The sequence below is a fragment of the Theropithecus gelada genome, chromosome 12, assembly GCF_003255815.1.
Source record: "Theropithecus gelada isolate Dixy chromosome 12, Tgel_1.0, whole genome shotgun sequence".
In the NCBI taxonomy this organism is placed as follows: Eukaryota; Metazoa; Chordata; class Mammalia; order Primates; family Cercopithecidae; genus Theropithecus; species Theropithecus gelada.
This window is the reverse complement of record NC_037680.1, coordinates 41,665,412-41,692,733: the sequence shown is the minus strand read 5'-3', so window position 1 is coordinate 41,692,733 and position 27,322 is coordinate 41,665,412. Positions and strand designations below refer to the sequence as shown.

Here is a 27,322-nt window from a genome sequence, read left to right as displayed (position 1 = left end):
CTGGGCATCTTCCCCATGTCAGAATGAGCAGGTAGAGCCAGGATCAGAAAGTCTTTGAAATAATAATAATAATAATAATAAAACAATGCTCAAAAAATAGCTACATTCCAAAGTGTATGTATGCATGCCTGTGTGTGTGTGTGTGCCTGTGTGTGTGTGTGTGTGTGTGTGAGAGAGAGAGAGAGAGACAAAGAGAGAGAGAGAGAGAAACAGAGAGAGAGAGAACTAGAGAGGAGGCAAGGAGAGCATAGGAGACCGTGGGCTCATTTCTTCGTGTAATGTCAACACTAACTAAATTGTGGCACACTACTAGCTTCTTGATTTGTTATCTCCTTGATCCTTGCATTATTTGTGAAGGAAGTAGTGTTGTTGTCACTTTTCAAATGTAGGAGTGATCAGGGTATATGGATGTTGAACAACTTGCCATTGCCACACTGAGCTGGAGTTTAAATTCATATGTGTCTGATTTCAAATACTAAATATAGTCCATGTTCCATTTTTCCCCCAGGGTGAGAAGTGCACCATTGAGCTGCAAGTTGAGAAGGGAAATATGATATAAGTCTGATTTCCTAAAAGTCACTGGATCCCTTTCTATACCTAAGATGTTTGTGGAATCCCACAGGTTCACTGCTATTAGACAAATTTGTGACCCAGTACAACTAACATAGTTTCCCCTTACAATCTTGCTATTGCTATTATGGGGCTAGCTTAACCTCTGCTGGAAAACAGAAGTTGTTTTCTCAATACCTTCACATGCCCCATAATGAATGTACTCTTATCCCAGTCATGGAAGAGGAGCTTACACATTTACCAGGAACTCTCTTCTGCAATACTGTATACATCTCTCCTCATACTCATTTTTTGATGAGTTAACCATTCTTGTGACTCCATCTTACACTTATATGATGCCCTCAACACAGATCCCTAGTCCTGAGTGCTAGGATCAGGATTCAGGATTCCATCACATATTCCCAACAACCCATAGCTAAGGTCTCCTGGGCTGTGGGTTCTTGGAGCCTCAAGTGACATTTCCAAAATTGAACTTATCTTCCTTAGAAATTGGTACCATTTCTTAAATATTTCCATTTCCTTCATTTTTCTTATTTTTTCCTGAATTAGAAGTATTTTTTTCTGACTTAGTTGTTTCACTCCCCTTCCTTTAATTTATTATCTCTGTCACCAAGTCTTAATATTTCTACCTCTAGGAAATACCTCTGTGATTTGCTTCTGCCGCTGCATCTTCATTACCATCAATGTGTTTCAGGAACAGATACATAACAGGACACATCATTTATGTATTTAACAAATAATGTCAAGTTCCTCAGGTAAAAAACCTTACAGCCATCCTTGATTCCTTTCTCTCTCTCTCATACACTACGTCATAACCTCTAGTGACCTTTCTGTTCTATATTCAAATTATATCCTGAATCCAATCATTTCTCACCTCCTCTACCATTAGCACACTTGTTCAAGTTGACACCATCATTCACTTAGATTACTGCAATTGTTAGGGCCAGTAATTTATGAAGTACAGTGCAAAACTGATAACATTGAGGCCCCAGTTGCAAGTGGTGCCTTGCACCTATAATCCTAGCTACTGCAAAGGCTGAAGCTGGAAGATTCCTTAAGGCTACGAGTTGGAGATCAGCCTGGGCAACATAGCAAGACCCATCTCTAAAAAAAGAGGGAGACACTTGTTTAAGTAGCAGGAAAAAGGGGCCATTAAAAGATTATACAACATAGCTTTTTTCTTATTTATGCAAACTGTCTACTGATGGTTTTTATTTCCTATTTAATGTTGTACTCATTGGAGCAGGGAGACCCTTGTAGGGCAAACATAGAGCCATATGAGTGTCCCTGATGCAGAGCAGAAGATAATGTCTGCCCCCATCCCGCACTGCCAAATTCCCCTTCCCACCAGTTGCCGGACTGAAGCAACCTGCCCTCAACTGAGGTCAGAGAAGTCAATCTACCCTTCCCATGAGCCTGCCACCCAAACTGGTGGAAGGGCAACCCCCCAAAGCATTGCAACTCTGCACCTGACACACCTGAATTAGAGGTGGATGAGAAGCTCTCTCCCACTGAGTCTCTCACTTGCCTTAGCACTTCCAGCCTCAGGTGCATTCCTAACTGCAACTTGACCTGAGCTTGTGACCAAATCCCCAACAGGCTTAAGGGCAGCAGAACACAGACATCTTCCCACCAGCAACCCAGTATTCTCCCTGTTGGAGGGTGGCAATAGCTGCAGGGAAAAGGTGAAGAAGAGGACACTGAGTGGCCTGGGCAGGGAGCAGGGGTGCAGGTGGTGTTAAACCTATCCACAGCAGAAAGTACCAGACACTGAGCACCCAGAACATGCTCCATAGTCCCATGGCTTTCACTTACAAAACCTAACTTCAAACACAAATTTTGTTTTGTTTTGTTTTTTTGGTTTTTTTTTGAGACGGAGTCTCGCTCTGTCACCCCGGCTGGAGTGCAGTGGCCAGATCTTACCTCACTGCAAGCTCCGCCCCCCGGGGTTACGCCATTCTCCTGCCTCAGCCTCGCCCGGCTAGTTTTTTGTATTTTTTAGTAGAGATGGGGTTTCACCGTGTTAGCTAGGATGGTCTCGATCTCCTGACCTCGTGATCCGCCCACCTCGGCCTCCCAAAGTGCTGGGATTACCGGCTTGAGCCACCGCGCCCGGCCAAACACAAATTATTAAAATTATCAAGATGGTGACTGCAGAGCATTAGGCCCCGTGTGTGGGGCCCTTCTTAACACGGAGCCTTGTGTGACTGCCCATGAAGCCAGCCCTGGTAATAATTTCTAAATTGGTCTCCATGCTTAATTTTTGGCCTCTTTCAGTTTATTCTCAATGTAGTAGCCGGATTCCTTTGAAATGCTAAAACAGTCGCGTCACTGTTCTGCTCAGAACTCTACAGTGACTCTCCATTTACTCAGAGGAAAAGTCAAAGTGTGAACCATGGCTTCTGTTGGCCAGGAAGGTCTGCCCACCCACCTCACTTCCTTCTCTCATGTCGTCTCCTGCCCTGTACTTTCTCACATGGCTGCTTCTTGCCAAGCACTCCAGATACACTCCCAGCTCATGGCTTTGCACTTGCTTTCATCTCTGCTTGAAATACTTTCCTCCCAGAAATTTGCATGGCTCCTTCTCTTAGCACTTACTAGTCTTCACTCAAATAGGACCTTCCCAGTGATGCTTTCCCTCACCATGCTATATAAAATTGAACACCATCTCCTACAACTGAACACACACACACACACACTTTCACACACTCTAACCACATCTCCTTCCTTATTTTCCTCTATAACTTTAACTTCCCCTAATATAAAATCTACTTTTTTAGAGATAGGATCTTGCTCTATTGCCCAGGCTAGAGTGTAGTGGCAAAGCTCACTGCGGCCTCGACCTCCTGGGCTCCAGTGATCCTCCCACCTCAGCATCCCAAGTAGCCTGAGCTACAGGCACATGCCACCATGCCTGGCTAATTTATTTTATTTGTAGAGATAAGGGTCTTGCTATGTTGGCCAGGCTGGTCTTGAACTCCTGGCTTTAAGCAATTCTTCTGCGTTCACCTCCCAACTGACTGGGATTAAAGGCATGAGGCAACATGACTGGCCTAGTATGAAACTTATTATTAATTATTTATACTGTTTATTATTTGTCTTTGTACATTACATTGCAATGTAAACTACATGTCTTAGGTCAGGCTCCCAGAGACAGGCACTGAGATGTGGCTTAATGGGAAAGTGATTAGTTAAGGAAGTACTCCTAAGATCAATCAGGAAAGGAGTGGGTAAAACTGCAGGTCTGGATGGGGAAGGAGCCAAGCTAAGGTGTAATTCCCAGCAAAGCCCTACAAAAGGTGGCTTTATTATGATCCCACAGGACAACTTTGGAGTACAAATTATGTATTTGAGTTTGTCCCTATATGAAGCAAGGGATCTGTACTTTCATAAGACTGCAATAGTCAGTCTTTGGCTAAGGATATGGGTGGGGGCACGTAAACTCCCCGGCACTTCAGACTTTGTACTGAAGTGGAAAAAATGTCTCAAATAATCTGAAGACAGTTCTCTAAAGCAAGACACAGGTACAGATTTTTAAAAGCAGAAACATTCACCTGCCAGAAGAGGAACACAGAGATAACAATAAAAGGGACTGAGGTGATCTGGTTTGGGTGAAGCAACATGAGGTTTATTGTACCATTGAGAACAAGACTTTTTTCTTTTCTTTTTACTCTATTGCTAGTGCTTAAGACAATCCCTGGCACAGAGTAGGGATTGAGTACATAGATAAAAATTGTATTGCATACCTTCTATGGTCCAGGCTCTACAATGGTCTGAGTACATAGTACAGATAAACATAGACCTTCCAAGACAAATTACCATTTCTTTCAAAGGTTCTATCTCCTGCATTCAAATTTACAGAATGTGTTAGTCTGTTTTCACGCTGCCGATAAAGACATACGTAAGACTGGGCAATTTACAAAAGAAAGAGGTTTAATGGAATTACAGTTCCACCTGTTGGTTGGGGAGGCCTCACAATCATGGCAAAAGGCAAGAAGGAGCAAGTCACATCTTTCTTGAATGGTGGCAGACAAAGAAAAGGAGCTTGTGCAGGGAAACTCCCCTTTATAAAACCATCAGATCTTATGAGACTTATTCACTATCACAAGAACAGCATGGGAAACACCTGCCCACATGATTCAATTACTTCCCACTGGGTCCCTCTCACAACACATGGGAATTCAAGATGAGATTTGGGTGGGACACGGCCAAACCATATCACAGAATTAATGTCCTCTATCTCCCTCCTCCTTACACTAATCTCTGTCAAGTTCTGTGAATTGTGCTTCTGAAATTACGTATCTATCTCTTCCCTTCTCATTCCATTGCCAACATCCAGCTTCAAGATTTTATTACTATAATTAACTGGACTACTGTAAACAGATGATCTCTATTCTTCAGTTTGTTTCTCATCCATCTATTTTATATATAATTACTAATATAATTTTTTTAAAACTTGGCTGTAGTTATATAATAATCTGTTTAAAAACTTTAAGTCCAATTAAAACTTCAAATACATTATCCTTCTGTGCTGTGATCTTAGCTTTCCTTTCCATCCTTTATACCTTTTTGACGGTGTTCAACCAAAGATTATTTTCTGTTCCCAATCTCTCTACTTTCTCCCTTTTGTATCTTTGCTCAGTTTCTTCCATTTGAAATGAATTGTCTTCCTTATCTCCACCAATGAATTCAATATTAACTCGTCAAAATTAACTAAAATACCATTTGCTCTAAGAAGACTCTTTCCATCTCCTAAGCTGGAAGCTATCTCCCCCTTCAGAACTCTTGGGACACCTCCTAGGTAATGTGGTGTATGGGAAAGAGTATGGGTTTTGAATCAAATTATTGGGATTGAAATCCAGTTCTGCCATTTAGTAACTCAGTGACCTTGAGTGAGGCTCAACTCTCAGAGCCTCAGTTTTCTCGTCACTGTGATTCCTCTTCCGGGCATTTAAAGAATGCTTCAGCCTGCCTGCCTGCCTGCCTGCCTGCCTTCCTTCGTTCCTTCCTTCCTTCTTTCCTTCCTTCTTGCCTGCCTTTCTTTCTTGCTTTCTTTCTTTTTCTTTTTCTCTTTCTCTCTTTTTCACAAGATTCTGCTCAGTTGCCTATGCTGGAGTGCAATGTTGTGATTAGGACTCACTGCAACCTTGACCTCCCAGGCTCAAGAGATCCTCCCATCTCAGCCTCCTAAGTAGCTGGGACTATAGTGCACACCACCATACTTGCCTAATTTTCTAACATTTTGTAGAGATGGGGTCTTGCTGTGTTGCCAGGGCTGGTCTCTTGGCTCAAGTGATCCCCCTGCCTTGGCCCCACAAAGCACTGGGATTATGGCCATGAGCCACCTTGCCTAGTGCAGTTTTTCTTTCTAGTCTTCCCTCTTACCAACCCCTATGATAGGGTTAGGTTTTATGTCCCCACCCAAATCTCATCTTAAATCGTAATCTCCGTAATCTCCACGTGCCAAGGAAGAGACCAGGTGGAGGTAATTGAACCATGGGGGTTGTTTCCCCCATGGTGTTCTTGTGATAATGAGTGAGTTCTTACCAAATCTTATGGTTTTATAAGGGGCTCTCCCGTCTTTGCTCAGCACTTCTTCCTGCCACCTTGAGAAAAAGGTGCTTTGCCTCCTCTTTGCCTTTTACCATGATTATAAGTTTCCTGAGGTCTCCCCATGCCAAACTTTGAATCAATTAAACCTCTTTCCTTTATAAATTACTCAGTCTTAGGCAGTTCTTTATAGCAGCATGAAAATGAACTAATTTACCCTACCAGTGTCTTATGGTACAGACAAAATATAATGTGCTCATGGTCTTCTAAATTTTCACACTGATCTCTGTGTTTCCACTTCAGTGGCATTGTTTAAGCTATTTTCACCACCTGAAGTCCATGACACCATTTCAACCCAGGAGACAATAGCAGTTTAAATCTCAAATACGTTTTCCATGCACACTCTCACATCCTTTCAGCTGGGTACACCCTTTCACTTTTTCAAGCTTAAGAACATTTGTTTTTCACACACCTTTTTTTCCATTTAAGTAATTGCCTTCAACTAAGATTATAATTTGTAACTCTTGCAGTACATAAAGCAATGCCTTACAGAAAGTAGACACTCAGTAAAAGAGCTGAATAACAGAAGATTTCAAATAGAAGCAGCATTGAACAAACTCTCATATTGAAGACAGCCTCAGGGTGAAATAGCCTCTGTCGATTCTAGAGGGCAGATCTAAGGTTACTATGAATGTTATAGATAGCAAAATGTTGATAAAATATGTTGAAATAAATTAAAACAGACCAGACTTGAAGAGTTTCTGAGCAGACAAATCCAAGTGGCCCTCAGAAGTGACCTAAACTTTGCTTGATTTGCAAATATACACAAAGTTCAACTTGAACTATTTCTTAAATGCCTAAAGATAAATGAAACTTAAGGCTAACCAATCAGAAGTTGCCAACTCATGTGGTAATATAAGTAGGAACTTTTCAGCAAGATAGATCAAATAAGGCAACTATGTAATTGTAACCAATTAAATATTTCCTTTGCTTTATTTCCACATTCTCCCTATAAAAGCTTTCTCTTTGAGTTCTCTCAAGAGGCCTCAGAACCACTTTTGGTTTGGAGCTGATTCAAGAATTACCATTTGCTCAAATAAGCTCTTTAACATTTTATTGTTTCTCAATTTACTTTTTAACAATTATAAGTAACAATGTTCAAATTTTGAGATTTGCATAAAAATGAATATTTTTTTAATGTGAAATAATCCTCAGTTACTAGCAGATACTGCAGTAAGGATGCCTATCTGAGTAATTAGAATGTGTAATTCCCCAAATATTTTCAACCTCTAGAGTCTATGATTGCCTTAATAAAACACTGGACATTAAATTGTCTTTTACTAAGTAAGAAAAAATGAAGACAGAATTGAACTAATTTTTTTTTTTTTTTTTGAGACAGAGTCTTGCTCTGTCACCCAGGTTGGAGTGTAGTGGTGCCATCTGGGATCACTGCAAGCTCCGCCCCCTGGGTTCACGCCATTCTCCTTCCTCAGTCTCCTGAGTAACTAGGACTAGGACTACAGGCGCCCGCCATCACGCCCGGCTAATTTTTTGTATTTTTTTTTTTAATTTTTAGTAGAGACGGGGTTTCACTGTGTTAGCCAGGATGTTCTTGATCTCCTGACCTCGTGATCTGCCCGCCTCGGCCTCCCAAAGTGCTGGGATTACAAGCGTGAGCCACCAAGCCTGGCCAGAATGGAACTAATTTTTAAGATCATTGACATAAACTGGATTAGAGATAACTCAGCATCCAGAATATGGTCACAGAACATGTTACTTTCCTGATGAGTGACTGAGACTGATCCCTTTTGACTGTGGGCTTACTGGGCTTGATGAAAACCTTCCAGTCTCTAGTGCTGATTGCATCATGTGGGGTCGTCCTAAGTATGTGGTAGTAATGGAGCCTAGCCTGCATTTGTACAACCAAATCAAAAGGTGTCAAAGGAGAAGATGAAGTAAGGAAAGATCTTACCAGTGAAATCTGGCTTACTTTTAGAATGCAATTAATCAGAGTTTCTTGAACTACAATGAAGAAAGCATTCAAGAGCTATGGTGTAGTTTTCTTGTCTCTTTTTAGCACCAGGGATGAATGTATTTGTATTTGTTGGGCTCATATTATAAATATATTTGCAGCAAAACGTGTCAAAATATGTGTCCAGACATGTTTTTTTAAAATTAAAATTAGTTACCTTGGAGGGCCAGGCACTTAACACAAGATTACTATGGCCCAATAACTTCGGAATTCCTTCTTTTGGAGTTGTTGCTTTTGTTTTTTTTAGGGAGCTAATTCACAAATCTTTTTTTTTTTTTTTTTTTTTGCTAAGTATTTTTGGCAACCTGTTTCTAGCTACACCTTTTTATGAAACATTCATTTTGAAGAACTCTTACTACTATTTGGCATGACCAATTCTTCTGAGCAAAACAACAACAACAAAAAGGCAATAATTTTAGAGCCAGACAAAACTGGTTTACGTCTTACTCTCCTACTTTCTAGCTGTGGTTCTTTGGTCAAAATACCTAGCTTGTTGTGAGGATTAAAGAGTATAAGTTGGCTGGGCATGGTGGCTCACGCCTGCAATCCCAGCATTTTGGTAGGCGGAGGCAGGCAGATCAGCCTGGCCAACATGGTGAAAACCTGTCTCTACTAAAAATATAAAAATTAGCCAGGCATGGTGGCGGGTGCCTGTAATCCCAGCTACTTGGGAGGCTGAGGCAGGAGAATTGCTTCAACCCAGGAGTCGGAGGTTGCAGTGAGCTGAGATCGCGCCACTGCACTCCAGCCTGGGCGACAGAGCAAGACACTGTCTTGGGAAAAAGAAAAAGGGTGTACCTTAAGTAAAATATCCAGTATACATAACAGATGCTACTTATGCTCCTTTCTCCTATCTTTCAAGCTCTTACATATAGCATTGTACTAAGCACAATGAATAAAACCAAATCATAAACAGTAAGCCTAATCTTTCAGCATTAAAATCCAGCTAATCATTTAACAAAAATTTTGAAATGTCTACTAGGGCCAGTCTTCTTCCAGACACTTGGGATACAGTAATGAACCAAACAGACAAAACCTTGCCCTTGTGGAGCTTATATTCTAGGTAACCCAGTGGAGGGATACAGATAATGTCCATGTAAGGCAAATATAGATTGACATGTGGTGCTAATTGCTCCAGGGGAAAAAATGTATGAAAAAGAGAGAAAAAATGTCAGGGTTGGGGAGGAGAAGGATGTATTGCAATTTTAAGCAGAGTGGTCATGGAGAAACTTACTGAAGAAATGAGGTTTAACAGAAGCCCTGAAGTAAAGTGGAGAATCTAGCCAAGTCATGAGCCTCCCTAGATGAATGGGTTCGACAGGGAATTCATGCATCAGAAGAGTTACGGAATGGTGTTCACGTTTGAAAAGGCCTGTTGGAAGGTAAGTAACACTGAACAAATGAAATAAAACAAGGCAGTAGCACATCAACAGGAATAAGAAAGTAGAGCAGGTAGCAGTGACACTGGGGACAATAGCAGTTGCTGCCAACCTCAGTTAGGCCTGCCATCTGGTTTCACAGCAGTTTCACCAGTGACACCTGTGACATAAATGTCAAGATCAGAGCCCAAGCCAGACCCGGAGAAGCAACAATTGTACCAGAAGTAAAGGGGAGCTCTCTGCCATTCTATGTCCTTGGCTTGAGCACACAAGGAGGATGATGAAAGCAGGATAGCCAAGCCCAGGCTGCCCGGAAAAATCCAAACCTGGATGGCTGCCTGCAGGGTGGGCCCGAGAACGGCTTTACGGATATGAAAAGTACAGCAGCCAAATTTAGCAACTAGAAACAGCTCGACGTCAGAGAAGTAGACAAGGCAAAATATTGCCTATCCTTAGTATCTAGAAATGTTTGTTGAAATCTTAAAAGATTAGAAAAGGGATTCTCTTTTTAACCAGGGTACTGTTTTTAAACTAGGCAATAGCAGCCATTAAATGATATAGCTACACATCAGGTATTTGTACAAAATGGTTTTTTGTTTGTTTTCATGTGTGAAAAGTATTTTGGCAATGTATTTTTCTATTCGATATAGGGGTAGCTATCTTCTCTAGCATATTCCATTACTTCCAGTCATTCCTAATACATTACAGAGAACAAATAAGCACTCTGTTCCTCGGTTCACTCAATCTCTTGACCACCGGGGTTTTTCCTTTCTTTCTTCTTTTTTTTTTTTAATTGTTTCTCCCCTATTTAGAATAAGGATAATCCCTCTCCTGGTTAAATCCATAAGTATGCTATTGGAATAAATTCAGATTATTGGGAGTAAACCATTTTTTGTGTGTTGTAAAGCAATAAAATATTTTAAATTCATTTTCTTCTTTTTCTTAATATTATTAAATATCAAGTTTTGCCTATAGGAATGAATTGAGAAGGAGTATTTTATACAAAAATAAATTATATTTTGGATTCTGTATTTTACAGTATTTTGTATAGCTTCATGCATGTGAATTTTAAAAGTATGGCTGGAACTCATAAGATGGTTGGATTTTGAACAGCATCTCTATGCATGTGCACAGATACAGGAGCCCACATATGTCAGATTCATGTGATTTCTACCCCACCATATTGCTGCATCAGTTTCATCTGCAAATGAAAACAGAAAAAACAGCAGGCTGGAGAAGGAAAAAGGGCAAAAGACTCAGAAAAACTTACCGTCTCCCCCCAGTAAAGTGACCATTTGCATTCTATATATTCATTACCAGACTGACACTCATGAGTGACATTTTCCATTTATTTTTCTCACTCCCAACCAAAATATATGGAAATAATTAAAAACAAAGACTGATCTCTAAAAGCAAAAGCAGAGCCTCGTCATTTGGAAATTATCAAAGGGCAAGAAATGACTCACACATTTTTTGAAAAGTTCAAATCATAATCACAAATTATAAACTGCATTTTCTTTTGAGTTCTCATAAAAAAAACAGACAGTGAGAAAGAGAGAGAGAGAGGGGGAGAGAGAGAGAATGGTTTTAGTTCTATAAAGAAAATATTTTTCAACATTAAAGAATTTATAAATTGTAAGATATAACTAAAATTTAGAATTAAATCCCTACTTTATAAAAAAGATCTTGAATGTGTCTTTTCTTTGCGTTGGCACTATAACCAATGCAAATTAAAATAATGGGTTTTGTGTTTGGAAGGGGGCCTCCCAAGAGATCATTTAGTCAGGCTTCTTATATTCATTAAGGATTAAACTAAAATCAGAGACAGATGGTTTGGTCTCATATCTCAGAACAGAGATTTCACAACTTTCTTTGAGTGCTTATTCAACTCTTTAATCACCATCTAACTTATTCCTTAGTTATAATCTCTATCAATATTAACACTATCTGGACTATTTTCACTAACACTTCATTGGATGAAAATGGAAGCATTATGCATGTTGCTATAAGAGATTTATCAGGAGAAAATTGGCAAAATGTTTATTTAGCATTTTATTTACTGGCATTTTGAAAGGATCTATTCCCATTGGTTTAACTAAGATCCAATGACTTCGTTACAATTGTAGTAGAGTTAAAACATTGGCTGATTGTGACCGTAATTTCTATAATTCGCAGCCTTCTGTCTACATTTTGGCCAACTTCTTTCTCATTTTATCTGAAGATAATTAAATGCTAATTTGAATAATAAGCTCTTGAGGCAACAAAATGGTTAAAGGCATGAACACAGAGATTCCTAACATGTTGTATTCTAATTATCACTCAGTATAGCACATTTTAGTGTGTGTGTGTGTGTGTGTGTGTGTGTGTGTGTGTGTGATTTCCTTCTTTGATCCATGGATTCATTATTTAGAAGTCTGTTGCTTAATTTTGAAGAATGGGGCCTTTTCTAGATATCTAATTGCAATTGATTTCTAATTTAATTCCATTGTAGTCAAATACTCTTTGAAATGAATTGTGACTTATTTTATGGCCTAGCATAACACCACCTGTGGAATGTTCCATGTGTATTTGAAAATAATGTATATTCTGAAGTCGTTGGGCATACTATTCTATAAAAGTCAGTTAGGTCTGCATGTTTGATCATTGATAATGTTATTTAAGTTCTGCATATCAATTTTTTGTCTTCTTGTTCTAGCAACTACTGAGAGAAAATTGATAAAATCTCTAACAATTATTGTAGATTTCTCTGCTTTTTACTTTAGTTCTGCCATTTTTTTCTTCTTGGATTTTGAAATTCTACTTTGTTATACCCTTTTAAGATTGTTATGTCTTGTTACAAATTGGCCTTTTTTCCCCAAATAAAATGACCATTTTTATCCGTGTTAGTATCCTTTGTCTTAAAATCTACTTTTTTGATATTCATATAGCCATATCAGCTTTCTTTCGCTTAGTGTTTGCATGCTATATCTTTTACTGATGTTTTTACTTTCAACCTGTCTGTTATATTTAAAATACGTTTTGAAAACAGCATACTATTGAACTTTGCTCTTTATCCAGTCTGACAATCTTAAGAGTAATGAAAATATACACCCACAAAAAGACCTATGCAAGAACGTTCATAGCAAACTTTTTTATAATCGTTAAAACTTAGAAACAACTCAAATGCTCATCAATAAGTAAATGAAAAATTATTACAACATATTTATATAGGAGAGTGCTACTCAACAGCAAAAAGTTATGATATACTTACATATGCAACAAAATGGTTAAATCTAAAATAAAAAATGTGTTAAGTGACAAAAGCCAGGAAAAAAGTTACATTGTTTATGATTCCACTTATGTGAAGTTTTTGAGCTGGTAAAACTAAGCTATGGTAATAGAAATTGGAACAGTGGTTGTCTCTGGGGGAAGGAGGGATTGACAGGAAAAGGGTACTGGGGTGATAGAAATATTCTACATCTTAATCGGAGTAGTTGCCAGACAGGGGAATACATTTGTCAGAACTCAAAGTAATATACACTTAAAAATATCTGTATTTTATTTTATGGAAATTATATTTCAATCAAAGAAAATGGCAAGAGCCCAATCTCCACTACCTTTTGTCTATTTCCTATTTTCCATAGTCCATATTGGTTACACCAAGCCAGGCTAGATAAGCTGAGACACGCTAACTATGTTTTCATTGTCTTGCTGACTCTCTTTCAGTTGACAGAATTCCTATTGAGTATCTCCTATGTACTATCTCCATGTGGCCATCAGGAAGATTGCAAGCTTCTCTGATGTTAATCATACTTTAATGAGAAGCACAAGTCCAATTATGCCTCTTAGGTAATTCTCTCCAAAATAATTAGGAGGTGGCTCCTTCTGGGTCTTTGCTCATAATACCATTCATACTCTCTGCTTCCAAAGAATTCAAAACCTAATTAGGTTGTCAAAATAAACACAGAGAAATTTAAATAATAACACCAAATCCGGTAACAACATAAGAGAACAACGTACAAAAGCAATCCAAAACAGCAAGGTAGTACCCGATTGACCTGTGGTAATGATGACAAGCTTGAACAGATTTTTAAAAATTTTACAAATGTTTTTATACACAGTATTTTACTTATCATGTACAACAATCTTAAAAGGTAGATCAGGGAGGTATAAATATCCTCATCTTTTAGATGGAGAAATTGAGTTTTTAATCAGGCTATGTCACTGGCCAAGCGAATAAGAGATAGATGCAAGACTGCAACTCGTATTTTGACTCCTGCTCCCAACAAGGATTTATTCTATATTGCTTTTTGTTTATAAGAGGTTAACAGCATTGAGATCTGAAGTTATGTACAGAGGCTTCATGGATGTGGTGGTACTTACATTAGGCTTTAAAGGCTGGCCTGGAGTGAAAGAATATTCCAATTGCAAGGGAAAATTATGAGCAAAGGCCCAAACCCAAGCAGGACCTGACTCTGACCTATAGGAGAAAGCAAAGCAGGTTGGGACAATAGCAGGTGAGAAAATTAGTTGGGCTGGTGTGGAGGTTCTTGCCTTGGTCAAGTTGCAGATTTAATACAGAAAGGATGATAGTGGCCAGAGTCCAGAGGTATCAAATACAATGCCGAAAGTCAATGGTAACTTGCTGAAGCTTTTTAAAAGGAAGTAAAATATTAAGAAGAAAACTCTATTATGGAGTATGTTAAATATTATAAAATATTAATATTACAAAATACTGATATGATACATATTTAAGATTACAATTTTAGTACAGTTGTAAGAGTGGATGAGCAATGGGTGGGTTGTAAAGAAATAAAAGAATTAGGTGCACAAAACTTGTTTGAAATGTACTGTTAAGTGAATGAAAACAGGAGCAAAACAGAACCAAAGAGCACATTTTTCAGCATGAGAGAGAGCCATACTTGCTTGAAGGCATAAAAAAGGAGTTATCAAGAAGAAGAAATTAAGAATATGAAGAGAAACTTGCTTGAGGGAACTTTTGAAATAAGAAGGCTAGGATGGGGTCAAGAACAAGGAAGAAATTGTTAAGCTGTGAAATCAAGAGGGATAATATTAAGCATGGAGAAAAGTCTGAGTAAATGGATGAAGAGATTAAAGTAAACAACAGAGAAGATTAAATTCACCTCAGCACCTCAGTCTTTTCAATAAAGCCCTGTGCAAGATGCTGCTGAAAAAGAATAGAAGAAAAGAATTGGGATTGAAATTCAGGAAAGAATAAAAAGGCCATTTGAATGATCACTGATAAGAAATGGGTTGTGTTGGTTGTTTTCAGAAGAAATAAGATGTTATAAATGTAAAAGTTAATACATAAATTTAAACACTTGATTTTAATAAACATATAAATTTAAGTAATAATTTATATATATATAGCATCTCCCTAATGAATTGACATTCTTTTTCCATTTGAATAAAGGAAAATAGAATGATCACATATGAGGTCAAATTTTATCTGTCTAATAATCCATAAATGTAACAGGATAGAACATCATCATAATGACCATTTTTGTGGAAATGTTACTAAGGCCAGAAACTGTCTTACGTGTTTTACATGTACATTTCATTAATTCAATCTTCATAATAAAGTGTAGGATAGGAACAATGATTAATCCCATTTTACCAAAGGAAGCCAAAATAAGTTTATTACTTGCTTAAGAACACATTAGTGAGTAAGGAAGCCTGAATTTGGGCTATGGCAACCTGAATCTGAGTCCAAGTTCTTGACCACCATGTTTGATTGGTTGCTAAAACTATCAGTATAAACTGCAACATGTTACTCAAAGCTCCATTTCCTGATAGAGCTAATAATCCAATATTTTATTATATTCGGTTTTTCAATTATATTTAATTGACAATTGAAAATTGTATATATGTATGGTGTGCAACTTGATGTTTGTATTGTGAAATGATTAAATCAAACTAATATCTCCACCTCAGATATTTGTATTTTGGTGGTGAGAACATTTAAAATCTACACTTAGCAATTTTTGAATATGCAATGCAGTATTATTAACTACAGTCATTACATTGTACAAAAGATCTCCAGAATGTATTCCTACTGTTTAACTGAAATTTTGTACCCTTTGACCAACATTTTCCATTCCTCCACCCCTACAGCCCTACCCAATAGCCCCTGGTAACCACCATTCTACTTTCTGTTTCCATGAGTTTGATTTTTCTAGATTTCATACATAAGTTACATCACACAATATTTGTCGTTCTGTGCTTGGCTTATTTTACTTAACCTAATGTCCTTCAGGTTCATTCACGTTGCCACAAGTGACAGAATTTCCTTCTTTGTTAAGGTTGAAGAGTACTTCTTTGTGTGTGTGCAATTCTTTATCCCTTCCTCATCTAGATAAGACTTAGGTTGATTCCATATCTTGTCTATTGGAAACAATGCTGCAATAAACACAAGAGTGTAAATATTGAGATGATCATATGATTTTTGTTTTAATTGTTTATGTGATGTACTCCATTTATTGACTTACATACGTTAAACCATCCCTGCATCCTGGGTATGAAACTCACTTGATCTTGATCGTGATGTATTATCTCTTTGATATACTGTTGGATTTGCTTAGCTAGATTTTTTTTTTTTGAGAATTTTTGCACCTATGTTCATCAGGGATATTGGTCTACAGTTTTATTTTTTGTTGTGTCCTTTCCTGATTTGGGTATTTGGGTGATACTGACTTCATAGAATAATTTAGGGTGGATTCCTTCTTTCTCTATCTTGTGAAGTAGTTGCAGTAGGGTTGGTACCAATTCTTCTTTGAATGTCTAGGTGTACACCCAGTAGTATCATTACTGGATCATAGATAATGGAACATATAATAGTTCTATATTTACTTTTCTGAGGAACTTCCATATTTTTTTTTATAATGGCTAATTTACAATCCCACCAACAGTGTACAACACTTTTGTTTTCTCCACACCATTACCAACACTTATCTTTTGTTCTTTTGATAATAGTCATTCTAACAAATGTGAGGTGCTATTTCACTGTAGTTTTAATATGTGTTTTCCTGATGATTGGTGATATTGGGCCTTTTTTTCACATACTTCTTGGCCATTTGTATGTCTTCTTTTGAGAAATGTCCATTTAGGTTCTTTGCCCATTTTGTAATCAGGTTATTATTCTTATTATTATTTGCTGTTGAGTTGTTGGAGTTTCTTACATATTTTAGATATTAACCCCTTATTGAACATATGGTTTGCAAATATTTTCTTTCATTCTGTAGGTTGTCTTTTCATTCTGTTGATTGTTTCTTTTGTTTTGGTCTGTGATTTTGGGGTCAGATTCAAAAAATCTTTGCCTGTATCAATGTCAAAGAGTTTTCCCCTATGTTTTCTTCTAGTACTTTTACAGTTCTACGTCTTCTGTAAGTTGTTAATCCATTTTGAGTTGATTTTGTATATAATGTGAGTTAAGGGTCTAATTTCATTCTTCTGCATGTGGATACCCAGTTTTTCCAACATCATTTACTGAAGAGACAGTTCGTTTCCCATTTTGTGTTCTTGGTGCTTTTGTCAAAGATTGATTGACCATAAATACATGGATTTATTTCTGGGCTTTTGGTTCTGCTCCATTTGTATGCTGATTTTTATGCCAGTACCAAGCTGTTTTGATCACTATAACTTTGTAATGTATTTTGAGATCAGGCAGTGTGATGCAACCAAGCTTTGTTATTTTTACTTAAGATTCCTTTGGCTGTTTGGGGTAACTTGTGATTCCATCTGAATTTTAAGATTTAAAAAAAATCTGTTATGTCATTGGAATTTTGACAGGGATTTCATTGAATCCATAGATCACTTTAGGTACTCTGGGTATTTTAAGAACGTTAATTCTTTCCACTCCTTAACATGGGATATCTTTCTTTTTATGTGTGTTTTCTTTTAATTTCCTTAATCCATGTTTTGTAGTTTTTGATGTACCGATCTTTCACCTCATTGATTAAGTTTATTCCTCGACATTTTTTGATGCTATAAAATGATACCGTTTTCTTGATTTCTCTTGCAAATAGTTGATTCTTAGTGTTTAGAAACTACTGATTTTTGTATGTTGACTTTGTATCCTGCAATTTTATTGAATTTATTTATTGGTTCTAACAGGGTTTTTTTTTTTTTTTTTTGTACAGACTTTAGGGATATGTACATATTTAACTTATTTTATGATTTGGATGACTTTTATTTCTTTCTCTTTACCCATGGCTCTGGTTAGAACTTACAAGAACTTACTATGTTGAACAGAAATTACAAGAGTAGGCATCCTTGTCTTTTTCATGATTCAAAATTTTATCTTACATCTACTATTACCAGGTCACATTGTGACCACTGCCCCATCTTGCCCAGAAGTAGTAGAACCTCATGCTGGAGTATAAGATTCTTGAGGTGGAGTTGGCTCATGTGAAAGTTAAGTAATCTTGATTTTATACTAAAGAAATAGGGAATCATTGGGGAGCATAATTAATAAGAGCAACACAATCAGATTTATTTTTCACCTATTACTTTGGTAGTATGGAGGATGTGTAGCGTCTGAAGCCTTTTAGGGCAAGAGGTAAGATAAAAGCCGATTGCAAGAGCCCAGGCAAAAGACAATGAATGTCTAAATCCAGGCAGAAATAACAAGAGTAAAAAAATGATCTGAACAGTTCCGAGTTTCCGTCAATACAATTTGAAGTTTGCCTGCATGTTGATGGAGAAGGAGTTGCAGAAGCTGAAGAGGACTCCAAGATTCTTGTTTGGGAAACTTGATACACAGGAAACAGAAACCTTCCCTGGCTTTCCCGGCCCTTATTCATCTTCACCTTCTTTGAAGCTCAATTTCATGTGAAGATACCTCAAATTTTTGGAGAAAGAATGAAAGCTGCATTTAAGAAAAATTATTCTGCCTTAAGATATTGGAGAAAGAAGAAGACTAAAATTAAGAACACCAGTAAGAAATCATTTGCAGGAATAAACCCAAGTCGGCTTGAAATTAAATGATGGAAGGAGTGGTGCTGGTGGAGAATAGATACTTCCAAGTATTTCACAAAAGAAAAATTTAGTTGAAGTTTGAAAGACTAATAAGCATAGCCTTTGGTAATACAAATATATGTATGCTTCTTAAGAGTATGTTTATATTTCCATAGTTCATTAGACCATCATAGATTTTTTTCTACAGCAAAGAGTAAAATGATAGTCTTTCCAAAAAAGAAGTTCAAAATCATATTCTTTAGTAACTAAAAATGAATATGAAAGAGAAAATATTATTATATTATTATAACATGAAACGTAATAAAGAGTCAGGCATGGCGGCACATACCTATGGGCCCAGCTACTCAGAGGCTGAGAAGGGAGGATCGCTTGAACTCAGGATTTCAAGACTGCAATGAGCTATGATTGCACCACTACACTCCAGCCTGTGTGACAGAGTTAGACTCCATATATTAAAAAAAAAAAGAAGAAGAAAGAAAGAAGAAGAAAAAAGTATAATAAAAAAGAAATAATATTTTTTCCTTATTTAAATGTTGTTTGTTTGGGTGAACATGAAATAATGTTAAGAAAGAATACTGTGTTGTTTCAGGCAAACAAAATAAAAAATGAATGGATTTTCATTTGAAGGAAAGTCTAACTATAGTTTTACCGTTGAGGTTGATAGTGGGAAAAAAAGCTACCAATATTTTAAAGTTCAGTATTTTTCTTCGAGTTAAGGGATATGATAAAAGAATATGATCTAATTATAGAACTAAAGAGCTTCTGCACAGCAAAAAAATATATAGATCAACAGAGTAAACAGATAACCTAGAGAACAGGAGAAAATACTTTCCAACTATGCATCTGAGAAAGTTCTCATATCCAGCATCTATAAGGAACTTAAACAAATTTACAAGGGAAAAAAACCCAAACAACCCCATTAAAAAGTGGCCAAAGGACATGAACAGACACTTCTCAAAAGAAGAAATGCATGTGGCCAACATGCATATAAAAAAAACTCTACATCACTTATCATTAGAGAAATGCAAATCAAAACCACAAAGAGATACCATCTCACACCAGTCAGAATAGCTATTATTAAAAAGTAAAAAAACAACAGATACTGCAGAGATTGTGGAGAAAAAGGAACACTTACTTATACACTGTTGGTGGGAGTGTAACTTAATTCAATCATTGTGGAAGACATTGTGGTGATTCCTCAAACACCTAAAGACTGAAATGCCATTTGATCCAGCAATCCCTTTACCAAGTATATACCCAAAGGAATATAAATCATGCTATTATAAAGACACAAGCATGCATATGTTCATTACAGCACTATTCACAATGCCAAAGACATGGAATCAACCTAAATGCCCATCAGTGATAGAGCAGATAAAGAAAATGTGCTACATATACAACATGGAATACTATGCAGCCATAAAAAAGAATGAGATCATGTCCTCTTCAGGGACATGGATGGAGCAGGAGGCCATTATCCTCAGCAAAGTATCACAGGAACAGAAAACCAAATATGACATGTTTGCAGGTATAAGTAGATGCTAAATGATGAGAACACATGAACACATAAAGGAAACCAACACACACTGGGGCCTATCAGAGGGTGTGACAGGGTGGGAGGAGGAGAGGATCAGGAAAAATAACTAATGCATACTAGGCTTAATACCTAGGTGATGAAATCATCTGTACAATAGTTCTCAGGGGGAATGCTTCCAACTTTTCCCCATTCAGTGATGTTGACTGTGGGTTTGTCATAGATGGATTTTTATTACCTTAAGGTATGTCCCTTCTATGCTGATTTTGTTGAGGGTTATAATCATAAAGTGATATTTGATTTTGTCAAATGTTTTTTCTGGATCTATTGAGATGATCGTGTTATTTTTGTTTTTAATTCTGTTTATGCAGTGTATCACATTTATTGACTTGTGGATGTTTAACCATCCCTGCATCCCTGCTACAAAACCCACTTGACCATAGTGGATTATCTTTCTGATATGCTGTGGGATTCGCTTAGTGCAGGATTTTACCCACTTTTACCACTTCTATTCAACGTAGTATTGGAAGTCTTAGCCAGATGAATCACACAAGAGAAAGGAATAAAGGGCATCTAAATTAGTAAAGAGGAGGTCAAACTGTCACTGTTTGCTGATGACATAATTATATACCTGGGAAACACTAAACACTTTTTCAAAAAGCTCCTATAACCGGTAAATGAATTCAGCAAAGTTTCAGGATACAAAGTTAATGTACCCAACTCAGTAGCTCTGCTATACTACCAACAGTGGCCAAACTTAGAATCAAATCAAGAACTCAACCCCTTTTACAATAGCTGCAAAAAAAAAAAAAAAAAAAAGAATACTTACGAATATACTTAACCAAGGAGATGAAAGACCTCTACAAGGAAAACTACAAACACTGCTGAAAGAAATCATAGACAACACAAGCAAATGGAAACACATCAAATTCCCATAAAAATACTGCCGTTATTCTTCACAGAACTAGAAAAAAAAATCTCAAAATTCATACAGAAAAAAAGGAGCCTGCATAGTCAGAGCAAGACTAAACAAAAAGAACAAATCTGGAGGCATCACATTACCTGAATTCAAACTATACTATAAGGCTATAGTCACCAAAACAGTAGGTACTGGAATAAAAATCAGCATATAGATCAATGGAACAGAATAGAGAACTCAGAAATAAAGCCAAATGCTTACAGCCAACCTTTGACAAAGCAAACAAAAACATAAAGTAGGGAAAGGACACCCTATTCCATAAGTGGTGCTGGGATAATTGGCAAACCACATGTAGGAGAATGAAACTGGATCCTCATATTTCACCTTATACAAAATTCAATTCAAGATGGATCAAGAACTTAAATTAAGACCTGAAACCATGAAACTTCTAGAACATCAGAAAAACCCTTCTAAACATTGACTTGGACAAAGACTTCATGACCAAAAACCCAAAAGCAAATGCAACAAAAACTACCATAAATAGATGAGACTTATTAAACTAAAAAGCTTCTGACCAGCGGAAGAAATAATTGTCAGAGTAAACCAACAACCCACAGAGTGGGATAAAATGTTCACAATCTATACATCCAACAAAAGACTAATATCCAGAGTCTACAATGAACTTAAACAAATCTGCCAGAAAAAAAAAGCAATCTCATCAAAAAGTGGGCTAAGGACATGAATAGACTATTATCAAAAGAAGATATACAAATGGGCAACAAACATGAAAAAATGCTCAGTATCACTAATTATCAGGGAAATGCAAATCAAAACCACAATGAGATATCACCTTACTCCTGCAAGAATGGATACAATCAAAAAATCAAAAACTAATAGATGTTGCCATGGATGTGGTGAAAAGGGAACATTTTTACACTCTTGGTGGGAATATAAACTAGTACAACCACTACTGAAAACAGTGTGGAGAGTTCTTAAAGAACTAAAAGTAGATCTTACCATTTGATCCAGCAATCCCACTTCTGGGTATCTACCCAGAGGAAAAGAAGGCATTATATGAAAAAGATACTTGCACATGCATATTTATAGCAGCATAATTCACAATTGCAAAAATATGGAACCAGCCCAAATGCTCATTAATCACTTGTTGATTAATATATATATTATTATAGGTATAAATATATTATTATATATGTATACACATATATATATATGAATACTGCTCTGTCTTAAAAAGGAATGAAGGCTTTCTCCGCAATTTTGATGGAATTGGATACCATTATTCTAAGTGAAGTAACTCAGGAACAGAAAACCAAACATCGTTAAGTTCTCACTCACAAATGAGAGCTAAGCTATGAAGACACAAAGGCATAAGAATGATACAATGGACTTTGAGGACTCAGGGGAAAGGGTTGGGGGGGGGTTGAGAGATAAAAGACTACACATTGGGTACAGTGTACACTGCTTGGGTGAGGGTGTACCAAAATCTCAGACATCACCACTAAAGAACTTAGCCATGTAACCAAACACCACCAGTTCCCCAAAAACCTATTGAATTTTTTTAAAAAAGAAATAATGGGTGAAACAAACCATCATGACACACATTTACCTGTGTAACAAACCTGCACATCCTGCACATGTGCCCCTGAACTTAAAATAAAAGTGAAAAAAAGTCCCACCTATTATTTGAGATGGACAAGAAATACATATACACAGAAGTGAAACATCCAGACGTTATTGAAACGATAATGTGCATCCTTTTACCTTTCCCAGGCAGAATAGATATCTGGATAAAACACCAGTTTGTACTGCACCCTTTTTTTCACTTCAGACATTTTTCAGTTATTACCAGCTTAAAAAATAGAGATCATTTCAACTGAGAGATAACCAAAGCACTCAAAAGCCATTTTCATTGTATAGATTAATCAATACCCAGAGCCACAGTAAATTATAGTTTTTATTGCAAATCAACATTTTGGTAGGACTAAAATGTTTCTTTTCTCTTTTTTAACCATCTAAAACACATCTGACATCATACACAATGATGCAAAGTGACTAAAACAATGGGATGCTCAGGCAAGTACAAGAGGAGGTAATGGAATCATAACAATATTCTGTGACAAAGATAATTTGTATCAACAAAGGTCAACATGACCAAATTGATCTCAACTCATTGGTGTACCCCACTTGAGGTGATTCACCTTATTTTATTTCTGAAAAGCATTAAAAAAGGACAGATAAAGTTAATAGAGTAGAGCCAGGGTTAAAACATTTAACAGCACACCAATAACCTAGTATATAACTTCCCTGTTTCACTTATAATTCAGAAATGGAGTATTTAGCAATCTCTGGCCTTCTAAATAAGAAGAGAACCTTGCTTCTCCTTGTTGATTTACTCTGTAGTACTTTAGAAACAGATATCAGCCTAACAATAGTCCTATTAATATGGACTGGAAGAAATGTAGAAGTGGAAGACACTTTAGAGATAATCTAGTCCATTTCTTTTACAAAAGATAAAATTGAGAATTACGGAATTTAGAAGTATAGTTAGCTCTCCATATTTGTGAATTCTGCATCTGGAGTTTAACCATCCATGGATCAAAAATATTTTTTAAAAATTGAATCTGTATCGAACAGGTACAGCCAACTTTTTCTTGTCACTATTCCCTAAACATTGTAATATAACAACTGTTTACATAGCATTTACATTGCATTAGGTGTCATAAGTAACGTAGAGATGTTTGAAAGTATATGGGAGGATGTGCCTAGGTTATATTCAAATACTACACACACCTTTTTTTTTTTTTTTTTTTTTTTTTATGAGACGGAGTTTCACTCTTGTCACCCAGGCTGGAGTGCAGTGGCACGATCTTGGCTCACTGCAACCTCCACCTCCTGGATTCAAGTGATTCTCCTGCGTCAGCCTCCCGAGTAGCTGGGATTACAAGTGTCTGCCACCACCCCAGATTTTTTTTTTTTTTTAATTTTTTTATTTTTAGTAGACAGTGGGGATTCATCACGTTGGCCAGGCTGGTCTCGAACTCCTAACCTCTGGTGATCTGCCTGCCTCAGCCTCCCAAAGTGCTGAGATTACAGGCAAGAGCCACCAGGCCTGGCCGCCACACCATTTTATATCAGGGACTCCATAGAGTTTGGTATTCATCTGAGTCCTGAAACAAATTCTCCATGCATACTGAGGGATAACTGTATGCAGCTGGTGACTTTCAGTTGAAGCTAGTGCTCATTTACCATTCCAAAAATCCTAGGGCCTTTAAGAATTATGCTAAATCTATTCAGCCTATGCTCTGTGAATGAAACAATAAAGTCTGAATGACAGCACATCTGTTTACAGCATGGTTTATTGAATATTTTAAGCTCACAGTTAAGATTTGTCGCTCAGAAAAAAACTATTCTTTTCAAAATATTACTGCTCATTGACAATGCACCTAGTCATTCAAGAGCTCTGATGGAGATCTCCAAGGAGATTAACATTTTCATGCCTGCACTCCATGGATCAAAGAGTCATTTTGATCTGGAAGTCTTATTAAGAAATCCATTTTGTAGGACTACAGTTGCCATAGATAATGGTTCCACGAATGAGTCTGGGCAAAGTAAATTGGAAAACTTTTGGAAAGAATTCACCATTCTGGATGTCATTAAGAACATAAATGGTTCATGGGAGGAGGTCAAAATATCAACATCAACAGGAATTTGGAAGAAGTTGATTCCAATACTGATGGTTGATTTTGAGGGGTTCAAGACTTCAGTGGAGGAATTAACTGCAGATGTGGTAGAAATCGCAAGATAACTAGATTAGAAGTGAAGCCTGAAAATGTGACTTAATTGCTGCAATCTTATGATAAAACTTCAATGAATGAGGAATTTCTTCTCATGAATGACCAAAGTAAGTGATTTCTTGAGATGGAATCTACTCCCAGCAAAGGTGCTGTGAATATTGTGAAATAATAACAAAGGATTTAGAATATTACATAAACTTGTTGATAAAGCAGTGGCAGGTTTCGAGAAGATTGACTCCAATTTAAAAGGAGTTCCACTGTGGGTAAAATGCTATCAAACAGGATTGCATGCCAAAGAGAAATCTTTCATGAAAATATGAGTCAATCAATGCAACAAACTTCACTGTGGTCTTATTTTAAGAAATTGCCACAGCCACCCAACCTTCAGCAACCCCCACCTTGATCATTCAGCAGCCACTGACATCCAGACAAGATCCTCCACCCGCATAAAGATGATGACTTGCTGAAAACTCAGATGATCATTTGCATTTTTAAGCAAGAAAATATTTTTAAATTAAGGTATGTACGTTGTTTTTTCAGATGTAATTCTATTACATACTTAATAAACTACAGTATAGTATAAACATAGGTCTTTTTTTAACTTTTAGGTTCAGAGATACATGTGAAGGTTTGTTATATAGGTAAACCGCATGTAACAGGGATACAGATTATTTTGCCATCCAGGTAATAAGTATAGTACCCAATAAGCACTTTTCTGTGATCCTCTTCCTCCTCTCACCCTCCTCCCTCAAGTAGGCCCCAGTGCCTATTGTTCTCCTCTTTGTGTCCAAGAGTTCTCATTGTTTAGCTCCCACTTGTAAGTTAGAACATGTGGTATTTGGTTTTATGTTCCTGCATTAGTTTGCTTACTATAATAGCTCCCAGCTCCATCCATGTCCCTGCAGAGGACATAATTTTATGATTTTTTATGGCTGCATAGTATTCCATGGTGTATATGTATCACATCTTCTTTATCCAGTCCACTGTTGATGGGTATTTAGGTTGATTCCATGTCTTTGCTATTGTGAATAGTGCTGCAGTGAACATACATGTGTATTGTGTCTTTATGGTAGAACCACTTATATTTCTTTGGGCACATACCCAATTATGGGGTTGCTGGGTTGAATGGTAATTCTGCTTTAAGTTCTTTGAGGAATCACCACACTGTTTTCCACAATGGCTGAACTAATTTACAATCCCACCAACAGTGTATAAGCATTCCCTTTTCTCTGCAATCTCTCCAGCAAGCAATGGACAAAGGACTCCCTATTTAATAAACAATACTGGGATAACTGGTTAGCCATATGCAGAAGATTGAAACTGGATGACTTCCTTATACTATATAGAAAATAAACTCAAGATGGATTAAATACTTAAATTTAAAACCTAAAACTACAAAATCTCTAGAAGGTAAGATAATAAATATCATTCTAGACATAGGACCTGGCAAAAGTTTCATGACAAAAATGCCAAAACAATTGCAACAAAACCAAAAATCGACAAATAGGGTCTAATTAAATTTAAGAGTTTCTGCACAGCAGAAGAAACTCAACAGAGTAAACAGACAACCTACAGAATGGGAGAAAATATTTGCAAACTATGCATCCGACAAAGGTCTACTATCCAGAACCTATCAGTAACTTAAATTTACAAGCAAACAACAACAACAAAAGCCACCATTAAAACGTGGGCAAAGGACGTGAGCAGACACTTTTCAAATGACATACGTGTCAAGAAGACATACATGCGACAAACATGAAGAAAAAGCTAACATCGCTGACCATTAGAGAATGCAAATCAAAGCCACAATAAGGCTGGGTGTGGTGGTTCATGCCTGTAATCCCAGCACTTTGGATGGTCAAGGCGGGTGGATCACTTGAAGCCAGGAGTTCGAGACCATCCTGGACAACATGGTGAATACCCGTCTCTGTAAAAATACAAAAATTAGCTGGGCGTGGTGAAGGGCGCCTGTAGTCCCAGCTACTAGGGAGGTTGAGTCAGGAGAATGGCGTGAACCGGAAGGCGGAGCTTGCAGCGAGCCGAGATTGCACCACTGCACTCCAGCCTGAGTGACAGAGGGAGATTCCGTCTCAAAACCAACAACAACAACAAACAAACAAACAAACAAAAAACCACACACACACACACACACACACACACACACACACACACACAGAGAAAGAAAAACCAAAACCACAACGAGATACCATCTCACACACCAGTCAGAATGGCTATGATTAAAAAGTAAAAAAGATAAGTCTCTTAGGCCGGGCGCGGTGGCTCAAGCCTGTAATCCCAGCACTTTGGGAGGCCGAGACGGGCGGATCACGAGGTCAGGAGATCGAGACCATCCTGGCTAACACGGTGAAACCCCGTCTCTACTAAAAAAACACAAAAAACTAGCCGGGCGAGGTGGCGGGCGCCTGTAGTCCCAGCTACTCAGGAGGCTGAGGCAGGAGAATGGCGTGAACCCGGGAGCGGAGCTTGCAGTGAGCTGAGATCCGGCCACTGCACTCCAGCCTGGGCGACAGAGTGAGACTCCGTCTC

General features: G+C 37.4%; 1 protein-coding gene across 2 annotated transcripts in view; it reads right to left on the bottom strand.

Moving 5' to 3' along the window:
* SCN2A (sodium voltage-gated channel alpha subunit 2) overlaps positions 1 to 27,322 on the bottom strand; it is a 164,915-nt gene that overhangs the window by 119,240 nt on the left and 18,353 nt on the right. The window lies entirely within an intron of this gene.